This window comes from Rousettus aegyptiacus, unplaced genomic scaffold, assembly GCF_014176215.1.
Source record: "Rousettus aegyptiacus isolate mRouAeg1 unplaced genomic scaffold, mRouAeg1.p scaffold_m13_p_2, whole genome shotgun sequence".
Lineage (NCBI taxonomy): Eukaryota > Metazoa > Chordata > Mammalia > Chiroptera > Pteropodidae > Rousettus > Rousettus aegyptiacus.
In genome coordinates this window covers 172,921,053-172,942,536 of record NW_023416295.1, presented here as the reverse complement: position 1 = coordinate 172,942,536, position 21,484 = coordinate 172,921,053, and positions in this window count along the sequence as shown.

Genomic DNA, 21,484 nt, shown 5'->3' with positions numbered 1-21,484 from the left:
GCTGATGGATTGTGTGTGTGTGTCTGTGTGTGTGCATGCGCGCGCGTGCATGTGCGTGTGTGAGAGAGAGAGAGAGAGAGAGAGAGACAAGGCGAGGGAGGGAGAGAGAGAGAGGAGGTGTCGAGGGTGGCTCCAGAGAGTTCTGGTCCATTTGCTGGCCTACAGGCTCAGAGGAGGCCCTCGGGGAGGCTGGAGATCTGAGAGCGGGCTGGGAGGAGGACTGGCGGATTACAGAGGTAGTTCTTTCTGCATCCGTGGGGGCTGCATGGATCCCAGCCCAGCCCCAAGAAGGGTCATCTTCTCTGTGCTCTGGACTGGCAGCTGGGCTCGAAGTGGTCCATGGGCGAATATGAACCCTCCCCTTCATCCTCCTACCAATTCATTCACCTGTACATCCACCCGCTCCCCCCATCCTTCCCTTCCTGTCCATCGCCATCCACCCTCACACCCGTCCAGCTTGCTTGAGCACCCCAACTGCCTGGGCACTGTCCCGGCACAGAGGCTGCGTCCTGAACTGGACAGACGGGTCCCTGCTCCTGTGCACTTGACATCCGTTGTGTCTGGGCCTGAAGCAACTTCTCCACTGGGCAGAATGAGATCAAAGAGTACTCTTAATTCTTTCCAATTTAAGGTCACTCGACAAGTTTGTGACCACATGTGATTCGATTGTTAAACATTTCTAAGTCATTTAAAGTAAAGTCACTATCACTAAAAAACACCGCTCAGGCCGTGCCTCCTGGTTTGGGTTCCAGAAAAGCCTGGCAGAGTCGAAGGCTCCATGCTGCCAAAGCTCGGGGAGGGAGGGGTTCAACGAGGCGGCCCGGTACCCCGGCAGAGGGGCGAAGGGCGTTTGGGTGCAAGCACAGCCTGCCCAAAGGCACACGGGGCAGCGAAGGGCGCGTGAAACAGGATGGGTGTGTGTGTGTGGGGGGGGGGGTGGATTGGGGAGAAGCTGCAAAGCCAGGCGGGCCCTGCTGGAGCAGCACCTGGCCCTTGTTCTGAGGGCAGTCGGGAGCCGGTGAAGGTTTCTGAGCTGGGCAATGACCCATTTGTTGCTGGTGGCATCAAGAAGGACAAATGAGAAAAGGCAAGTGGTTCGGGGCGGGGAGACCAGTGCGGACGCTGTAACCTCGGTCAGTGGTGGGGGCGGGGTGCTGCCACCCGATCCAGAAAAATGGGGAGTCGGGGAGGGCGAGTGTGGGAAGCGTCGCGGGAGTACTGCATGGAGCTGATAGGCGGGGGTGGCGCTGGCTTCTCGGGTCCCACCGTCAGCCACCTCAGATAACCTCACACCAGACGTGCTCCTCCTGCCACGCTCCCCACCTTGGAAAGGTCCCCATTCCCGCCTGGGAACCGGGCGCCGTCCCGGATTCCCTCTCCCCTCCGCCCGCGCTGTGTCCAGGTTACTTTGATTCCAGGTCCCCAGTACCTCCTAGTGCGCCCCTCCTCTGCGCCTGTGAGGTCTCCGTCCCAGGCTGGGCCCTGCCCCTCCAGACCTGGACGAAGGCCATGGCCTGCTCCTGGCCTCATGCCTCCAGACCCGTACTGCCGGTCCATCCCCCGTGGAAAAGTCAAAGGGACCCCTCCAGAACCCGAGTCTGGCATGCCACTGTCCTCATCCTCACGGTGTCCCCCTGCCCTGAGGAAACCCCACCAGGCGCGGGCTCTGTTCGAGCTGCCGGCCCCCTCTGCAGCCCCACCCCTGCCGACACCCGGCCTCGGACTGAGCTTCTCGGCCTGGTTTCACTCATTTGGCTGAGGTTTACTGTGCACCTACTGCACGCTGGCACCGTGCTCGCCCTGGAGGTCGGGGACTGTGTGAGAGGGAAAAGAATCAGTCACGGCTCTGGAATCAGATAAGTCCTCTCTGAGGACCTGATATCTGAGCTGAGATCCAGGGAATGAGCAGGAAGTGGGCTAAGAGTGTTTCAGGAAGAAAGACTCACCGGAGCGAAAGGCCTGAAGCAGGCGTGAGCCGGGTCCACTGGAGGAAGCAGGGTCCTGTGCCCACATTGGGACATCTGCTACCCAGTACCCCACCATTGTTTCAAGATGGCACTTTGGGAGCGGCAGGGCCTAAGCCTGGGCATGTGGCAGGGCCAGCTCCTGGGGGCTCGTGGGGTAGACGGAGATGTGCGGACCCTATCATTGTTTAAAAAATAGCTTTATTGAGATATGACTTACATACATAAAATTCACTGTTTTAAAGTACACAATTCAGTGGTTTTTAGAATATTTATGGAGTTGTGCGGCCATCAACACTGCCTAATTCCAGAACGTCTTTATCATCCCGCAGAGAAACTACCCATTAGTAGTCACTCTCCATTTACCTCTCCTCCCAGCTCTTGATAGCCACCGATCTACTTTCTTTCTCTATGGATTTGCAAATTTTGGACATTTCATATAAATGGAATCGAACAATGTGTGACCTTTCGCGTCTGGCTTCTTTCACTTAGCATCTTTTTTTTTTTTTTGATTCATTCATGTTGTAGCACTTACCAGGACTTCATTTCTTTTTATGGCCAAGTAATAGTTCATCGTCTATACAGACCACGTTTCCACATTTTGTTTATCCGTCCCCGGGAGAGCATTCGGGGCGTTCCCACTTCGGGGCTGTTGCAAACGACGCCGCTGTAAACATTCCGTGCGGGTTGTTATACGGACGTGCGTTCGCGGGTCGTTGAATGGACATGCGTTTGAGTAGATACTAGAGGTGGCACTGCTGGGTTACAGGGCGACTCTTTGCTGAACCTTCGGGAGGGTCGTTTTCCGCAGCGGCTGTCCCATTTCCGTCCCCCCGGCGGGGCACGAGGGTTCCGACTTCTCCGCATCCTCGCCAACACTTGTTATTGCCCGTCTTTTGATGACGATAGCCATCCCGGCAGGAGAGAAACGGCACCTCCTTGTGAGTTTGACTAATGACTCAGGATGCCAGACATCTTTTCACGTGCTTTTTGGCCATGTGTCTATCTTCCTTGGAGAAATGTCTGTTCATATTCCCTCCCTGTTTTTAAATTGGGTTATTTGTCTTTTTATGGTTGATTTGTTGGAGTGCTTCATATTTCTGGATATAAGTCCCACATCAGGGGAAAGGGCTGGAAGGCCAGCCAAGGAGCCAAGCACCGGGGCTTCCTTGAGCTCTCACTCCTAGTTCTGGAGTCTGTCTCTAGTGTCCCCTGGGGGGGGGGGTGGGCATCTACCCCATGAGTCGCCTTTCACCTCCAGCTCCCTAGAGTCCACTGCCTTGACCCCCTTCAGACGCCACATGGCGAGCACTTCACAAGGACTGTGGTGCCCCACCCATCAGGCCCCAGGCCCAGCAGCTGGTTTCCGTATCAAGGAAAAGGGAAAATGCCGATCTTTTCAGGGGTGACCGCAGAGGAGCCGCCACCTGTTCCAAGCCTGCCGTGACACCGCCACAACCATGCCTGCGACAGATCAGCCGCCTCTGCCTGGGCCCGGAGGTCGAGGCCTGGGCTTACCCAGATGCCTGATGAGCAGGCAGCAGCGGGGAGACCCGGGCCTGTGCTGTGGGAGGGCCGCCTGCCAGGGCAGCCGCAGCCCCCTCGGGCCAGGCCCTCCCTTGCCCTGCTTATTTAAACTTTCCTGAACTTTCCACAGCTTGTAAGATGAGATCCTATAACTTTGAGAATCAAGGGAAATAGTAAAAAAAAACAAAACCCGACCACGGCTGCTGGCTGATTTGGCTCAGACATTCGGGGCTGGGCTCTGGGCTGCAAACGTAGGAGCAGTGCTTTCTGGGCCTGTCACATGGGGTCTCACCTCTCCTTACAACCCTCTGGGCTGGGGTGTTGGCCCTGCCAGCGGTCCCCAGGATCATGCTATCACTTGTGACCCTGTGCAGGGGAAGCAGGGAGGCGCTCTGGGCCACGGCAAAGCAGCTGTCCTTGGCAGCACAGGTACAAAGAAGGAAAAGGGCCTGACGATTCAGAGAGAGGGGCCCACGCCAGCTGGAGGCCCTGAGGTGCAGCCTCGGAAGCTGGGGAGGGACCTACAGGTGGGGAAGTTCTGAACTGCGCTTCAAGGAGGATTAGGATTTCAAAAAGGCAGTAAAGGCATTCAGGCAGGGGACGGCGCGCACTCAGGGGTCCGGGAGCTGGCCGGGGGCTGTTATCTGTGGGGCGGTGAGAAGCAGGTGAGAAGCCAGCTGGAGCTGACAGTCCCTGGGACCCATGTGCCTGGCCCTGAGCTCACCTCCCTCATAGCGCTCTTACATGGCGGAGAAACCCTCTGGTCCCCTCCCTGAGCTTCGCCAGGCTGCTTGGGGTCTTGTTTCTGACCCCGCCCCTTCGGCCCTGCCAGTGGTGCTCCCCCAGGAGATGTCAAGGCCCAGACAGCATTTTTCTCCTTTGCAGGCTTGGGCCTCAGGGCTTGCTCCTCAATCGGCAATGCCCCAGCTGGGCCTGCCACCCGCCACCTGCCACCCGCCCACGTGGACCCCCCTCTGCCCCTGCTGGCGAGGTTTGGCAGGCTCTGAGCCCTGAGGCCCTCTGCTCACTGATTAGGAAGCGAGCAGCCGGTGGGCTCCGGAGCCAGAGCAAGAGATTTATTGTGGTTTTTAGGGGGCGTTTAGGAGCGATGTGATAATGTCTGTGAACGCACTTTGTAAACTGTAACGGGGGAGTGCCATGCACACGTGAGGGACTGTGGCTGGGGATGACATCCTGGGGCTCATTCGGGAAGCCCCTCCAGTCCCGGGGGTGGAGAAGCCCTGCTGGGCTGTCGGGCGGGGTCCCAGGCTGCATCTGCTGGAACGGGGCCTTCCTGGGGCTGCAGGCCCATCTGTGTCACCAGGCAGCGCTGGAAGAAGCCGTGAGCCAGAAAATTGCCCGGGTTCCTCCCTCGCCCAAGAGGCCCAATTGCACTGCAGCGACGGTGATGTTTCCTGGCTGCAGAACAGGTAAGACACCGGCCTCCCGACCCTGCCGTGGGGACACCAAAAATAACCAGGGGACAGCAGCTGGACTGGGCTGTCTTCTGGGAAGGGGAGCTGCCTACAGGCAGGGGGCTCTGCCATCCACCCTTCTAGCTAATCGCTACCGTCTGAGAATTTTTTTTTTCAGTGGGAAATGTTTATTGAGCACCTACTATGTGCTTGGCACTGCTCCAGATGCTGAGGGTGTAGCAAGGATCAAGACAGACAGAAAAATCCCCAACCTTCCAGAGCTTATGTGGAGGGAGCGTGAACACACACAACCTACGGGTGAATAAAGACAATTTTAAATACTGATCCTTACTACAGAGATAGTAAAATGGGACAACTGGGAAATACTAAAGCTGGGGGGCCAGGAAAGGCCTCTCTAAGGGACCCTCACCCTCTCTCCAGGTGGGCCCCTCTCTGGCCTCCAGGGTGATCCTGGACCCTGAGGGCCCAGCTGGTTCCCCCCATCTGCCCATCACTGCTGCCAAGGCGTGCTGGCCAGGCAGCTGCAGGGCCTGTGGTCAAGGCTGCCTTGGGTCCCTCAGCTTGGGACTGGTTTATCAGTCTTGAGAATGATGGGGAGTGAACTTGTGCTCTTTGAACGTTACCGGTGCCAGGTGCCGTTCTACATACCGGACCTGAGTTATCTAACTTAATCCCCAGCACAGACGACAAGGGAACTGTCACTAATGTCCCCATTGTATAGACGGGGAAACCGAGGCCCTGTAAGGTTGTGTAATGTGCGAAAGCCACGCAATTGGATGTGAACCCGGGGCCCACGCTTTTCACTGTTCCCTTCCGTCTCCCCCGTCAAGGTCACAAGCTTTGGACTTCAAGATCGCCAGGCTGCCCCGCATGGTTCCATATGCCTCATCCCACACCAGCCTCATTACACTCTTGAGTCAGTTGGTTTTCTTGTAATCTCTCCGCTTCTACAGTTTCTATAGAGAAGGCAACTGAGACCCTGAGCGGGCGAGTTCCAGCTAGGGGTCAGAAGTTAGGCTTTGTACTCGGGCTAGCTCACCCAGAACCCAAGCCCTTGACCTCCTGGCTGTCCTGCCTCCTTGTGTCCTCTTCGTCTACTGGCTTGTTTGTGCCCTCCAAAGCCCTTAAAGGCTGGGTTGTTCCCCCATACTGAGGATGGGCACACCGAAATCCATCTGGGTGTGTTGTGATTTGTGCACATGGGTTGCCGGCTGCTGAGCTAGGCCTGCTTCCTGGCCCCCTCATTGAGAGGGCTGCTGGCCCAGCCACTGTGGCAAAGGGGCATTTGAGGAGGTGGGGACAGGGTCCTGGACATTTGCCCAGGTGTGCAAAGCTGTGGGAGGCCTGATGGAACCAGCACCGGGATCCAGGTGCCTGCATCTTCTCCATTAGACTGGTCCCAGCTCCTGGACTTAACTCTGGATCCAACCCTGAGGTGAGTGTCCCTTCCTTCTGGGCAGGCGCACTCTGGAGGGCCATGCAGACTCCTCATTTAGTGCCCTGCCAGCCTGTGACCTTGGCAAGGTCACCCTCTCTGAATTTGTTTCTTCTCTATAAAATGGGGTCATGGTATCTAGCTAGGTTTGTGACGCAGGTTATCAGAACAGCCTGTGGTGTATCTGGGGGTGGGAAGGGGTGGCTCTTGCCTGGCACCCCTTGTCCTCTGCTCAGGAGGCATTCGGATGAAGACGTGCTGATACTTGCCCAGGGGAGCCATTACAGCCGTGCCGACCCAGGAGGGCTCTCTGAGCTACTCAGTCCCCCAAGAGTTCTGGCCAGCTGCTGGCCTCAGACCCTGTGGTCCTGGGGCCTGCCGTGACCTCACAGGTGCCAGGGGGGCACAGTCGAGCCCGCCCTGAGGGTCCTGGACACTCCCCAGGTGGACTGCACCTTCTGGGAGGGATCTGATGCCCGTCCGAGGGCAGCAGCAGCAGCAGAGGCCCCGAAGCCTTGGCAATGGGATTAAGGTGGAGAAAAATGAAGCGTGGAAATCATTAGCTTCCTTGGTTGGCAAGAGCCGCCCTGAATGAACATTTGGGGCTTTTAAAATGAGCATCAGCTGCAGGGACTGGTACCCTGTGCCCGCCGTGGCCCAGGCCACCTCGTGGAATCCTGATCCGGCTGCTCTTCTTTGGTTGCCCCTCAGCCAACACTTACTGAGCGCCTACTGTGGGCCAGGCCCAGAGCCAGGATGGGAGAGAGAATCCAGCCAGAGAGCAGCAGCCGCAGAGGCCACAGTGCCAGCCAGCCAGGAACAAGACAGCGCCAGTGGTGGGAGCAGGCCACCACGGGGGTGCGGGTACAGTGTCAGGAGGCTTCCCAGGAGAGGGGCCTTAAGAGGTGGGCTGGGCATCCCACAGAGAGGGACCTGCAAAGGCACTGGGGTATGAAGGGCCCTTGCAGGACACAGCCAGCCTCCTGGGCCAGGCAGGTGAGCCTGGCGAGGACTGGGGCGAGCTGCAGGCGGGTCTTCTGTCAAGACCGCTGGCAAGCAGCAGTGCGAGCGGGAGGCTTCTGCTTGAGCCTCTTCTTTTGCAAACTGAGCTTGAAATGTGGATTTTTATGCGAAAATTCCCGATTTTTAAATGGTGGGAATTAATTTTAATTAAAAACAAAAAATACCACGGGGTCAAACCAAGCATGGCTTCGGCTGGATTTGGCCCGCGGGCCAAGAGTTTTGATCCCCCGTGGCGCTGGTGAAAGGGAGAGGCACGGAGGTGGAGCAGACCGGTTAGAAGTGCGGGTGGGGGCCGCGAAGGGGGAGGATGCTGGGCAGGGCGGGTCGGTTGGATGGTGGGGGAATTGTGAACGGAGAGGTTGGGGTGGGCCAGTTGGATGTTGGGGTTTTTCTGTAGGGTTGGGGTGGGTGGGCCGGTTGGGTGGGGGCTGGCCTAATCCACAGCAACTGCGCCAGTGAGTGGGGGGAGCTGGGCGCGGGTGGGCGGGGGCTGGAGGCAAGGCCCCCCCAACCCCAGCCCCGCGCGCCGCGGCCGCCCGCCGCCTCCATCCGGGCCTCTCCCCACCTCCCGCCCGCCCGCCCCCGCCCGCGCCCCTCCCCCGCCGGCGCGCACGGCTCCCGCCGCCCCTCCTCCGCCCGCCCGCCCTCCGCCCGCTCTCCCCGGCTCCCTCCCGGTCTCTCTTAAGTGCCATCGAGGGGCGCCGGGAATTGCAGCCAGTAAATCGCGTCCCACCACTCAGCAGCGGGGCCACCGCAGCGGCGCCGCCCGCGCCCGCCGGGAGCCCGCGCCGCCCGGGCGCCTCTCCAGGGCCCGCGAGGCCCGCCCCCCACCCGGCGCGGCGCTGCGCAGGGCCTGCCCCCGGGCCGGCCGGGGCGCGCGAGGCCCGCGCTGGAGGCGAGGACGCGGCGGCCGCGGGGCGCACGGCCCGGAGCGCGCGGCCCGCGCCCCCGCGCACCCTGCCCGCGCCCGCGCCCCGCGCTCCGGAGCCCGGCCCCGCTGCCCGGGCTCTCCTGCGGGACCGATGCCGGCCCTCCGGCCGCCAGGGTAAGGGGACAGCGCGGGCGCGGCGGGGCGAGGCGGGAGGGTGGGCGGGCTCTCGCCCCGGGGACCCCGTGCCCGCCCAGCACCAGTGTCTGGCACGTGGGGGCGTCTCAAGTTTCCTCTGGAGGCCGGACAGGTGGCGAGAACGCGGGGGTGTGATGCTCTACGGCTGGCACTTACTGCGTGCCTACTGTGCGTCGGGCGACCGGCTCATCTAAAGTGGGTTTTTTTTCCCCATTGTACAGATGAGAAAACGGAGGCTAAGCGAGGGCAAATAGCTTGCTCAGGGTCCCCAGCTAGGAAGTGGCCGAGCCAGGATTTGACCCCCGAGCTGCTTGACGCCAGAGCCAGAGCTCTCCCCACTAGGGCGCACACAGCCACTGAGTGGAGGGTATGAATATTTCATTGTCGAAAAGAAGAAAAAAACCAGCCATTGTCCCACCACCATAATGCAGCCACTGTGAGCGCTTTGGTTCTTTATTTCGGCCTTGTTCTTTTCCCCCGTTTCTTTAAGAGTGTGTGCTTTGGGGTCGTTTGGACCCTGGTTCCATCTTGACTCTAGCATCTAGGAAAATGGGGACACTCCCAGGGTTATCGAAGGGATTTGGAGTGGGTAGCCCTGAGGAGGGGCAGGAATTAGGGAGGGGCCAGGTGGGGGCGTCCATTCAGCAGGGATTCATGGAGCATTTATGAAGTGCAGAACCAGCAACTGGGCTCTGGCACTGGAGGAGGTGGGGGCCGCCCGGCCCATATGCTTCCAGCAGGAAGGCTCTGTCCAGCATCGTGGGGCTCTCTGGCCCCACACTCTTGCCTTTGCCGGGCCCCTGCTTCCCTCTGGGGTGTCTAGGAGGGGTGCAGACCCCTGGCTTCACCTCTGCCAAGGAAACGAATTGCCTCCAAGAGGAGGAGGCTAGCCCTGCTCAGGATTTTGCCCTCCGGACCAACATTTGGGTCCTGCCTTCTCCCAGTCCCAGGCCTGAGTTTTGGGGCATGCTGGGACTATATTCGCCAGGCTCACAATTTACCATCATGCCCAGTTGCTCATCCTACCCCAGGCCAGTGACAGCACCTCCACCAGCACCCAAACTGGAGACCCCAGACCTGTGGCCTCCCAGCCACCAATACTTGCCTTTCATCCAGTCAGCCACACGGTGCTGCTGGCTGTGACCCTCTTTTCACCCTCTGACCTGGACATTCCCACCTCCCCTCCCTGGCCTTGACCATCGGTCTGGGACACTCTAGTCAAAGCTGTCTTTCTAAATGCGGCCCTGAGCTTCTGAACTCCTCAGCTGTTCAGCACCCCAAACTAGACCAAACTCCTGAGCTGTCCCTTGAGGCTGGACTTCCCTGTGCTCCGCCGTGCCCACTTCTGCAGCCTCACCCCTGTGGGTCGAATGACCCTGGTCACAGAGTACCTGGGCACGGGGTCTCCCCTGCCTGAGATGATCTCTTCCCTAAATACTCCCTTCCCCGTGTTTTCTGGCCCATTGAACTCCTGCTTATCCTCAGGGCCCAGCTGTGACCTCTCCTCCCCACAGCACTCCCAGACCCTCACCTCTCTCTTGGGCGGGTGCAGTCAGTGCTCTTTCCCAGGGACACCCCCAGCTCTTGGCGAGTCCCTCCATCATTGCTCTCGGCCTGGTGCAGCATGGCACGACCTCCTCATGTTGACCTCCCTCACCAGACTGGGACCTCTGGAGAAAAGGGGCCTGGTTGACATAGGGCCAGACCTGGAGTGGCCAGCTCGTTGATCTTTGAGGAATGAACACACTGGAGAGTCTTTCAGAAGCAGATAGACCTAAGCTCCTTAGAGGGATAGTCAGTGAGGAGTAGAAAGTCACAAGCCTCCTGCCTCCTCGGGGTCTCCTGCTGGTGAGCAGGGTGCCCTGGGTTGAGGAGCCAAGGGCCTGGTTTGCTCCCAGGTATCTGCAGGCCTTGACCCTCAGCCATTTCGTTAAGGGGCCAGGGTCCCACCTAGATTTGCCGAAGCAGTGATGGTGGCACTCAGGTGGAGGGGCCTTCCTGCTCTGTCCCCTGGGACCTTTGTCCCCCTCTGCCTCATCAAGCCCACCCCCAGCGTCCTCCCGGGGAACTGGGAGAGTTATGTCAGGCCCTCTGGCTGAGTGCCAGGGCTCCCCATGGAACTATAAATTGACCTGTCGGGAGAGGGAAGAGATTAATGTCGGCCATCTTCATTAGTGTGTCCCCGGGGTGAAGGAGTCTGCCCTGAGCTGGCTGATTGGAGAGGGTGTGAGCGAGTGAGGGGATTGGGGGTTTGCACTCCCCCCACTCCCCAGAAAGGCAAAGGGCAGGGGCCAGGGCCTGCCAGGGAGCGGTGGCCTCCTCCTACTGTTAGAAGGGCTGTCCCTCTGGCCTCTGCTCCTGGCAGCAGGCGCGCGCTTTGATGGAGGACCTGTGTGCTAATTGGGAGCAGAGATGCTCGCCCCGCAGCTCCGCAGGGCTCCCAGGCTGACACCGCCAGCTCAGCGGCATCTGTGGGGCCTTCATTAGAGGCTTTTCCCCTGACCAGAAAGGAGCCCACTGCGGGCTTGGGGGGCTCCCCTCCTCTCCCTTCCCTTTCCTTCCCCTCCCCTCCCTTTCCCCCTCCCCCTCCCCTCCTCCTTTGCTGCGTTGATGATGGAGAAGGAGGCAGCTTTGGCTCGTGGAATGGATGATGAGGATTGGAAGATCCGTAGAATTTGAGACCTTGTGCATCCTGATGACTCTGTGACCTTGGGTTGGGCCCGTGACTGCTCTGCACCCTAGGATCCTTATCCTTGGCATGGGCATGGTTCTGCCCCCTGGGGTAGGTGGGGATCGGATAAGGGAGCGTGTGTGGATTCGTCGTTGGAAATGAGGACAAGGCAGAGCCTGGGGCTGAAGCACAGACTCAAGTCCAGCTTCTCGGGTCTGAATCTTGGTGCCGCCACCTCCCACAAGGCCGTGCCCGCCCCCCACACCTCAGTTTCCTTGTCTGGCGATGGTCGAGGGCCAGGGCTGGTCTCATGAGGTTGGAGTCTCTTTCGATGAATAGAAACAGAGCCTCCATGTCAAGTACAGGCTGCCGTGGGAAGCGCCGCGGCTGTAGGTCGGTGGCATTGGCTTGTTCCTCATTCATTCACGCACTCATTCATTCATCCTTCTGCACTGGGTTTTTTTGTTTTGTTTTTTTTTTTTTTTTTTTTTTTTAAACCCATGGGGCATTCAGTAGTGGTCTTACCCTCTGGTAGTTTCTTTGGGAAAACGGACCCAGAACAGATGGGGAAAGGGCTACATGAGCGGCTGGGACCCCTAGAAAGGAGTCTCCCCAAGCCTAGGGATATCCGGAAGCTTCCCAGGGGACACTTGTGTGGTGGAGATGGCGCAGCCTTTCCTTGCAGACCTTACCTGGACCAGAGCCTCGTATGGGGGCACCCAGCCAGCCACCAAGTTCGCAGTCCCCTGATTCCCCCAGACCAGGCTGTGGACCGGAGTGGGAGCAGGAGATACTCTGCTGAGTACGTAGTGCGATCCCTTCCCACGCCCACACCAGTCTCCCAGCCTCTCCTGTGCGTCCAGGGTGGTAGGGTGGGGCCAGGCCTGACTTGTACCCGGCATCCCTGGCCTCCAGTCTACACTGCAGGCTAAGTTCCGTGGGCGCCTGGCTAGCTAAGCACCTGCTCGCGGCTGGGGGTGAGCAGCAGTCGGACCAGGGCTGCCTGTGGGGTGGTCGAAAGGTTCAGGTTGTGCCGCTCACTGCTCTGTAAGGCCTGTGACGCCACTTTGCCGAGCCTCAGTTTCCTCGTTCGTGCAGTGTCCCTGGTACTGTGCAAAGTGCCCGACATGCGCCCGACACAGAGGGACCACGGCAAGGCCTGTTGTGGTCGTTCCTGCCCAAACTCTTGTTTTCCGCTCCCAGAACCGTGGTTAAGCAGAGTGTGGACTCCTCTGTCAGCCCGCCAGGGCGTACTAAGCACCCACCGTGCACCGTGGGGAACATTCGAACGAAAAGCACGTGTGGAGTCAGAAAACCCAGCTCCGAGCCTTTGCTCTGTAGCCGACCAGCTGTGCAGCCTTGGGCACAGCACCGAACCTCTCTGTGCGTCTGTTTCCTCGTTTGGAGCTTCAGTGAGATGTTGTAAACCGCCCTGCAGATTTCGCTGGTGAATAAGCGCCCATCTCGTGTGGGGGATGGAGCACCGGTCCAGGGGTCTGAGCCCTGGGTGTGCTCCTGCCCCCTTGGCCTTGAGCTGTGATTGGGGAAGACCCTTTGGACGTATCTGAAAGGGGAGCCTTGGCATCTGCCTGCCTCTCAGAGCTCTTCTGAGAATGAAAAGGTGTCTGGGGTTCAGGGAGAGGGGCTGCTCACAGGAGCAGGAACGGGGTGCTAAAGGGCTGGACACTAACAACCCTGGCTCCCCAGAGGTTGCTGACCTCCTGGGATCCCAGATTCCTGTCTAGAAAAATGGGACCAGACACCCTGTTCACCCTGGTCTTTAGATCTCTGTTCTGCATTGAATCAGAATTTTGGGCATTCTGTTTATAATGCATCTGAATGGACTGCGGCCCAATTTCATATGCGACGTGTTGAAATGTACTGTCATCCGGACTTTAATATATTAAGATTGCCCTTTGAGAGTCACGTGTTGAGAGGCAGATGATGAAGAGGTGCCTATTGTCGCCTTCTTGCTGTGCCCAGCCCAGCCCGCCTGGCAGACTCCGGCGCAGGAACATGGCTGTCTGCCTCCGCCTTCCCGAGCAGGCAGGCAGGAATCACTAACGCGTTAGCAGTTTCATTAAGCCTCTCGCCAGCCTCCCCGCCTCCCTCCCGGGCCTCCTCGGTAATTATTTTCCCAGCCCTTCCACTCACAGCCCCTTCTCCAGTTCGTAGGATTGGGCGCGCGGCCCCCTCAGGCCAAGCTGCTGGGACTGGGTTTGGCAGGGGCCCCCATGGACACCCCCTCCTGACTTTCTGCATTGCTGTTTAAGCTTTGTGTCCCCCTGAGGCCTCCGTGAAAATGCAGATCTGCTGCCTGCCAGGGGTGACGGTTAACCCATTATTCCACACCCTGCCCTTTAGTCTCCTCTGTGCAGCCCACCTCCACTCAGGCGGCGGAGAGTTCCCCAGGCCTTTTCCTGGGGCTGTCACCAAGTAGGCACCAGGGACCCAGCTGTGAGGGAGACAGGATTCCTTGTGCTGTGCACTCGTGAACATCTGCGGCCCTGGGTGGGCAGACAGAACCCAGGTCTTGGGGAATGTGTGGAGACTGTGTGTGTGGGTGGGGGGGGCGTACAAGTGGGACCGGGGGGTGACTACCTAGCACCCCGAGGTCCTGGGACCCATCGCCTTGCACAGCCCAGGGTGAGCATGAGACCCAGGTGGACCCAAACACCCCATCCTCTCGGCCATAGCGATTGGTTCAAAAGTGGCCACATAGCCCCTCTGAGCCCATCAGAAGCTCCCCTGGAATTTTGACTTAAAGCCCATGGGAGAAACTGACTCGGCAGTGGTTACTGAACTGGGGTGTGCATTTGGGACTGCTGGCCTCCGTCTTCTGCGGCCACACCCAGCGGGACCTCTGGTAATATCATCACAAGAAGGGAGGCAGAGCCGTGAGGGAAGCACATAGTACCTCGCTTGGGCCGCTCGGTCCAGCCGTGCCTGAAACCGTCCCCGGAGTCTTCAGTTACATAAGCAGACATGTTCCCTTTTTTGCTCAAACTATCTTGAGTCGGTTTCTTCGTCTTGCAACCAGCAGAGCCCTGATCGATGAGAAGAATCAGGTAGGATTTTATAAGAGGGGTGACATTTTGGGTTGGGTCTTGAAGGACGAATAGGAGTTTGTGCAGCAGAGAGGACGAGAAAGAATACCCAGGCAGAGAGACTAGCAGGGGTCCAAGCCATGGAGGGGGGCACGTGGGGGGCACCGAGTACTGCCTGTGGCACCGGTGCCTGCAAGCACAAGTGACATGAGAAGAGGTAGGAGGCGGAAGCTGGTGACAGGCCGTGCATGCCAGGGTGAGGAGGGATGTAGGCCCAAGGTGCTGAGGACGGCGGGAGGACGGGCAGGAGAAGGGGCCTGGGCTCGGGCAGGTCAGAGAAGGTGCCGGGGAGAGGGGCGAGCAGGACTTTGCCGACAGAGAGGGGGCAGGGAGGGCATCCTGTCACAGCGTGCCTCTGGAATCAGTGAGAGAGGGGCCCCAGAGTCACAGCTGGGCAGCAGGCCAAGGCCAGGCCACAGGGGCCTGGGACGTGAGGTGACAGCGTTCAGAAGGCCCCAGGAGCCCCCGATGTGGTCAGGGCCTTCTGCACGGTGGAGACTGGCGGCTCATTCACTTCTGCACTGAGCATATCTATGGAGCACCTATTCCGTGCCCGGCCCTGAGGGCAGAGCGGCGACCACTCAGACACGGCCCGAGTCACGCAGCTCCCAGCGGATGGGGAGACAGATGAGAATGTGGAACAGCCCAGCGATGGTGACTGGGGTGGGGTAGGCGCTTGGGTGCCACTTGCCAGGGCGTTCTGGGGAGGCGCCTCCAAGAGGAGAGATCGCAGCTGAGACTCGAAGATGAGGAGAGCCAGCCGTGGGGAGACGGGGGGAGGAGCACGTGGGGCAAAGGTCCCGCCGGGGCTGAGTTGCCTGTGAGGGGCGGAAAGGCTAGCGTAGCTGGAGCAGGGTGGGCGCGAGGTGTGCTGGGTGGCAGGGGCCAGATCGTGCCAGGCTGTGGGTCCGGGAAGGGGCTTGGGCTTCATTCTCCCTGCGGTGGGGAACCTTCAGAGGGTCTCAGTGGCAGGTCTGGAGGCAGAGACGGGAAAGAGGGAGATGGCTGGCAGTGAGGCTGGAGCTGGGACAGGCCACGTGGCATGGGGAAGTGGGAGCGAGGAGGCCGGGATGGGGCCCCAGTGTCTAGGCTGAGCACCTGGGAGAGAGGTGCCGTCGGGGAGATGGGATGCCTGGAGCACGTCGAAGCTGGGCGGAGGGGTCCAGGAGCAGCTGGCGGTGATCCAGGTCAAGGCTGTCCGAGGGGAGGCGGTGTAGGAGCCAAGGCCCTGCCTGGGCCCAGAGGGAGGGGGGACGTCCAGTGGTTTTTCCCACCTGACCACCCCAGCTGGTCCAGGTGTGCCAGAAAGGGCTGGTGTGGGGTGTCAAAACTGCTGCCCTGGATGCAGCCAGTGCTCGCCACCCCCCTCCCCTGGCAGGTCCCGGGCTGGAGCACGTAAGTGACTTCGCCTGCTGCCCACAGCCACGCCACCGTCTGCAGTGAGAAGCTCACCCAAGCTGCTCCGTCTCTTGCTTCCAGCTGGTTTGCTTTGCTGGAGGAGGCCATGGTAATGGGGCCAAGGTCATAGACAATGGCCTGCAGGGATGGTGGGCTGGCTCTCTGACCTCTGGGTGGGTGCCCAGGACAGTGCTGCTCGTGCCTGCGGGCAGGGGAGGGATAATGGCTGGCCCGTAGACCTTTATTGCCCACTGTGGGGTCAAGCTGGTCTAGGCAGGGCTGGGAGGTGATCCGAGTGCTGAGGGAACCTCCACCCCCTCCACCCGCTAAGCCGTCGATCTGCAGGGGCTTCCTGTCACCTCCTCTGGGACCCTGCCGTCTTCCCAATGTCACACTCTGTGCTCCTTCCAAGCTCAGCAACTGCACTTGGAGGTCCCAGCGCCCAGGTCTCTCTTGCCACCAGGGCTTTGCCTCTGCCGTGCTTTGTGCCTAAAACACTTGCCCATTCCCCCCCGCCATCCACGCGGGCAAGGGAGAGCAGATGCTTCGGCTGTGATCCCGCAACCCCTGGGCTCTTCCCTATGCCAGTCGACATTTATCCAGTAAATTTATTCACTTAATAAGGATATTAAGGCCCTACTATGCGCCAGATGCTGTGAGATGGGAAGTGATGGCATTTGTGAATTAAACAGACCAGGTCCCAGCCCTCACGGCGTAGCGGGAAAGACAGCTAGTAAACAAGCTAACACATGTCTGGTGCCGGATCGTCAGCAGAGCTGTGTAGGAAAACCGAGGGGGCTGGAGAGAGGGTGCGGGGGCGCAAAGGGAGGCAGAACGGCTAGGGAGGCTTTTATCTGAGACCCGAGGGAAGAGAAGACGCCAGCCATGGGAGGTGCAGAGGGGAGAGCACTCCAGGTGGGGCCGTCTGCCTTCTTGTCTGCCTCCCTTGCTCCGCATGCCTCGTAGGGCCTGGAGCAAGGGTCTTCGCTGGGGCTGAGCTGATTTGGGTAGGGTCCCGAGGGGCAGGAATGATGGCCCTGTGGAGCCCAGATCCAGGAGCATAGGCAGGGGCCGAAGCCAGGGTGGGCTAAGGGCCCGGGGATGTGCAGCTCTGAGCACCGCTCCCAGCCGGAGCCAGGGCCTGAGACGCAGGCTGCGCACAGTCCCGTGAGGTGGTGCGTGTGAAGAGCCGACTCCCACTCAGCTCACCCGGGGTTAGATCCTGCTCCCCGTGGAGCCCGTGAGACCAGCCTCCGGCAAGTCACTGAGGCTGAGCTTCCAGGTCCTCCTCTGTAAAGGGGGCACGGCAGCGTCCCTCAGGAGCCTGCTCAGAGGACTAAAGGAGAGAGCACGTCACAGTGCAGCGCCCGGCACGGGACGGGCCCTGGGGGTGTTACCCCGGCCACTGTGCCGAGCCTTGGTGTTTGCTGAGTGAGTAAGCGACAGGGCCACTGTTCACTTGGAACCTGTGGCCTGGCAGCCTCGCTCACTTTTCCACCTCCAGCTCCTAGAACGGTGCCTCCTATACACGGCGGCTGCTCTGCCTGTGTTTGTTGACTGACTCTCCGACTGAGGGAACTGTCTGTGTGAGTGAGTGGCCTCCCAGTGCTGGGGAGGACAGGACACAAACCATGCTGGCTTCTCCCTCTAGGAGCCTACGCTGTGCCTGGCGGGCTGGCCGTTAGGATCCCAGCCATCCAGGGCAGTCCTGGGACACCAGACCTCTCCGAGCCTCAGTTTCCTGCTCTGTAAAATGGAGCTGATAGAGATTCTAACCCCCATGACCTGTCCCTAGGTCGCCGGCAGACTCATGGGAAGATGATGATAAAAGGCCCCTGAGGGCAGCGGAGCCTGCAGGACCGTGGGCCATGACAGCGACTCATTTCCCACGGCTGCCCTAAGCCTCCAGGGGCTCGGTGAAATGTTGGGCCCCAGACAGGGCAGAGAACCAGGCCCCTCTCTACCTCCGACAGCTTGTGGCATGAGGCGCCCCTGGCCGTGTGGCCCCTGCGGTGTCAAGGGTCACGTTTCGTTAAACCGGCTTTGCCCAGTGGCTCGTTCAGGGCCTCACGGAGCCCGTTCCCACGGGAGTCTGCCCGAAGCCCACCCCTTTGCCTGGGTTCCCACTGCCCTTGCGCCATATAGTCCCACATCCCAGGGGCCCCCCAGAGGGCCATCATGGTAGGCTGGTGATCCTCCTAGCGGGGAGGCCCCGGGCTGGGCCTGACACTTGGTGGGTGCACAGAAAGGGTCCAGTTCAAGGGCGGGACCCTGGAGGCCTGGGCTCGCCCGCGTCCTGCTGCCGGCCCCTGGGCTGGGTGTGGCCTCGGGCAGTGGGGCCACGGCTTCGGCACCCACTGTGTGCGCAGCTGGGGGAGATGCCTGTGAATCATGGCTCCCAACCTCTGAATTGTGGTCAGATTTGTGACTGGGCTTCGAACCCTCCTGCCAACGCTCCCCATGGCACCCCGAAATCGTTCCTGCTTGTAACCCTTTAGTAGCTCCCATCGCCCTAGGGAGAAAGACCCAGATCCTTCCCCCGGCCTTGCCCGCACCAGCTCCCACACTCCCCGCCCTTCGGCCACCTAGACGGATGGGCCTTCCGTCCTCAAACGCCCTGAGCTTCATCCTATCTTGGGACCTTTGCACGTGCTGCCCCTCCCTCCTCTCTGCGCTCGGCTTCCTTTCAGCGCCCAGCTGGAGTGTCTGGCCTGCCTGGACCGCCCCAGACTAGGCCGGGCCTTCCCGGAGGGCGTATTCAGGCTTTTTCTTCGCTACCCATGTCGTTTGTAATTAATTGCTAAGCATCTGCTTACCCCAGCAGACAGCAAACCTCAGGAGGCAGGGATGGCGTCTCTGGAGTTCACGGCTGCCTCCCCAGTGCCATTTATTGATTCATTCACCCATCCTTCTAGTCACCTGTTCTCTCAGCAAACACTGGGTGCGTGCTGTGTCGCAGCCTCTTAGCTAGTATTTGTGGAGTGAGTGAATGGACGGAATGAATGAATGTCCATCTGCCTTTAAAGCCCATACTCATTGTACCACATCCCATCATCTCTAATATGATCTCTCTGGACCTCGGTTTCCCCATTTGTCAACAAAAGAGCCAGCGCTGCCCCTTCCAGCCAGGTTCTGCTTGCCAGGGTGTGGGGCAGATGGGCTTGCGCTGGCCAGCAGGGGCTCGGGGCAGCCAGGCTGAGCGGGGCGGGGACCACAGGCTACAGGGAAGCTTCTGTCCCAGACAGCAGTGCCTGGAAGGGTGCTGTCCCCTCCAGAGGCCCTGATGACCCTGCTGGGGTGCAGGACTCACGGCCCAGGTTCCCTCAGGGGGCTTGCCAGGGCCACGCAGCCGGCCCAGCCTCTGAGCTCCAGGCGCAGCCTGCCAGGCCTTGAAGGGAGGAAGTAGTGCTGTCCAGGTGTGAGAGGCAGTGGGAACGAGGGAGGTAGGAGCCCCGGTGGTCCTGGGTTCAAGCCTGGCTCCCCTGCCCTCCGGCTGTGCGGCCTCGGTCAGATCACTTCCCCGATAAACGCCGTTTTCTCAGCTGCAAAAGTGGGAGTGACAGTTACGACCGACCGTCCTGGCTGATGGGGCGGGCCTCTGAGGTTCACAAGATCCTGGGGAACATCCAGGGGGTGCCTGCGGAGCTGGCCTTCGCCAGGGCCCAGCCGGACCGGCCTCAGCCGGGAGCCGTGCAGCGCGAAGTGGCTCAGCGGCTTAGCGGCTTGTCAGCCAGGCGGGCGGGTGTCCTGGGGCCGGGTTTGATTAGTTCAGGTTGACAGTCGCGCTCCGCAGCGCTGCCGGGAGGGGAGCCCGTGATTACCCTAATGAAGCTTGAACGCAGTTTGTCATCCAAACAGCTGGTTCGGAGCTGTGCTGCTGCCAGCTGCCCGACTCAGCCGAGCAGCCGCACGCCCGGCACCGCCGCGCGCCCTGCCGCCAGGGTGACCGGCGGAAGAGGCAGTGGCCCCGGAGGGGATGCGGGGTGGCCCCAGGAGAGTGGGACGGGCCACCCTGGGGTGGGGGCCTTGGCAGAACTTTGGGCGGTAGAGCAGGGCAACTTCTCAGGACACTCAGGGCGGCCCCCTGGCCCTAGGACTTAGTTTCCCTGCCTGTAAAGTGGGCGTTGCGGCTGTAAGTGTCGGATTCCAGGCCAGGTGCCACCTCCTGTGGAATCTTTCTCAGACCCTGCAGTCCTGGTGCGAGGCTTCCACTGGCATCCGCAGCCCTCAGACGGGCCTGTCAGCCCCTGGTGGCACTGTGTTACCACCGAAGGTCTGGACGTTTGTCATTTGTGTCTCATTCATTCATTCATTCATTCAGCAAAGATCTATGAAGACACAGCAGTGGGCAAGCCAATGACCACCTGCCTTCACAGAGTTTACATGCTGGTAGGAGAGATTCACGGGACTTTGACCTCATCTGGGGAGCCAGGGGGGCTTCCTGGAGGAGGTAGCAACTGAGCCCAAAACCACCAGGAGAGAGGGAGACAGGGAAGAGTGTTCCCGACAAGAGGGAGAGCATGTGCAGAGGCTCTGAGGTGCGGGAGAGGGAATGTGGGGTTGGGGAGGAATGTGGGTCCTCCGCCACGTGCCGAAAGTGTCAGTGCTCCCCAGGGCAGGGACTTATTTCAGCCCATGCAGGTCAGGTTCACCGTGTGAGCTTTCGTTCAACCTTTCTGACAGCTCTGGGAGGAAGGAGCATTGTGCTGTGCTGCAGATGGGGACACTGAGGCCCACAGCATGGGAGGGTGGTACCCTGAGGGCCTCTGTAGGTCTCCCTGGTGGCCCACTGCGACCAGAGCGTTTTGGTTCAGCCTGGGTTAGAGTCCACAGGGGCACTCAGACGAGGGCACTGAGCTGGGGCCTGGGACTCCATCCAGGGCTGAAGCCCTCGCATGGTGGGGGAGGGCACAGAGAGCCGGCGGGTAGCTGGGGCCTCCACCGGATGGTGAGTGGGTCCCTGTTCCTCGGGACCAGGACCTGTATTTGAACCCGGTAGCTTCAGAGCACACACCCCTTCCGCCCCCCACAGAGCCATCTCCAGCCAGTTCGAGGCCACCCTTTTCCGAGGGCTTGGCTTGGATCAGGGATGGGGGGCGGACACCGGCCTCCCCATGGCCAATCCTTGGCTGCTTCCTGGTTTTCTCTGCCACCGTCTGAAGCTAGGCCCCGTCTCCACCCTTCCGCGTCCCTGCAGCGGCCTCCTGGGTGACCACCTTGTTCCTGCTGCCCATTTTGTCTTGACACTCCCCACCTCCCCATGGCTCCCTGCTACCCCAGCACAGAGCCCGTACCCTGGTCCAGCGTTCGCGGCCTCCCAGCCTTGCCCCCCACTCCTCTCATTTTTTCCCCTCGCTCCTCTTACTCTACCCCGCATAATCATGGCCTCTTCCTCCTGGAGAGGGGAGTAGGGGCCCTGGGGCCTGCACGGCCATCTGTCCTGCAGCCCCCCTCACAGCAGGGGTGTCCAGGATGGGTGCCAGACTCCATAGGCGCACCCCCTGCTTCTGGGCAGACGTGCGCAGCCCTTGGCAGCCTGAGAGCTGGGATGAGGGACGGGTTTACGGCCTCGCCGCAGGAAGGGAGGAATCCCCACCGCTCTGCTCCCTTATCGCTGCCGCGTGGTGTGACTGCTGCTGTCACTGCTGCCGCCTGCCTGGGAGGTGGTAGCTCTGGAGGAGAACTGGCTTATCAGATTTACACCCCCCCCCCCCGCCCCCGCTTCTGGGGCACCCCACCTGGCCCCTGCCCTGGCTCAGAGAAGGATGGGGAGAGGCAAGGCTGCAAAGGGGAGGTGCGGAGCGGGCGGGTCACGGGGAGGGATGATGGCAGGACACGCGTGTGGACAGAGCTCGCC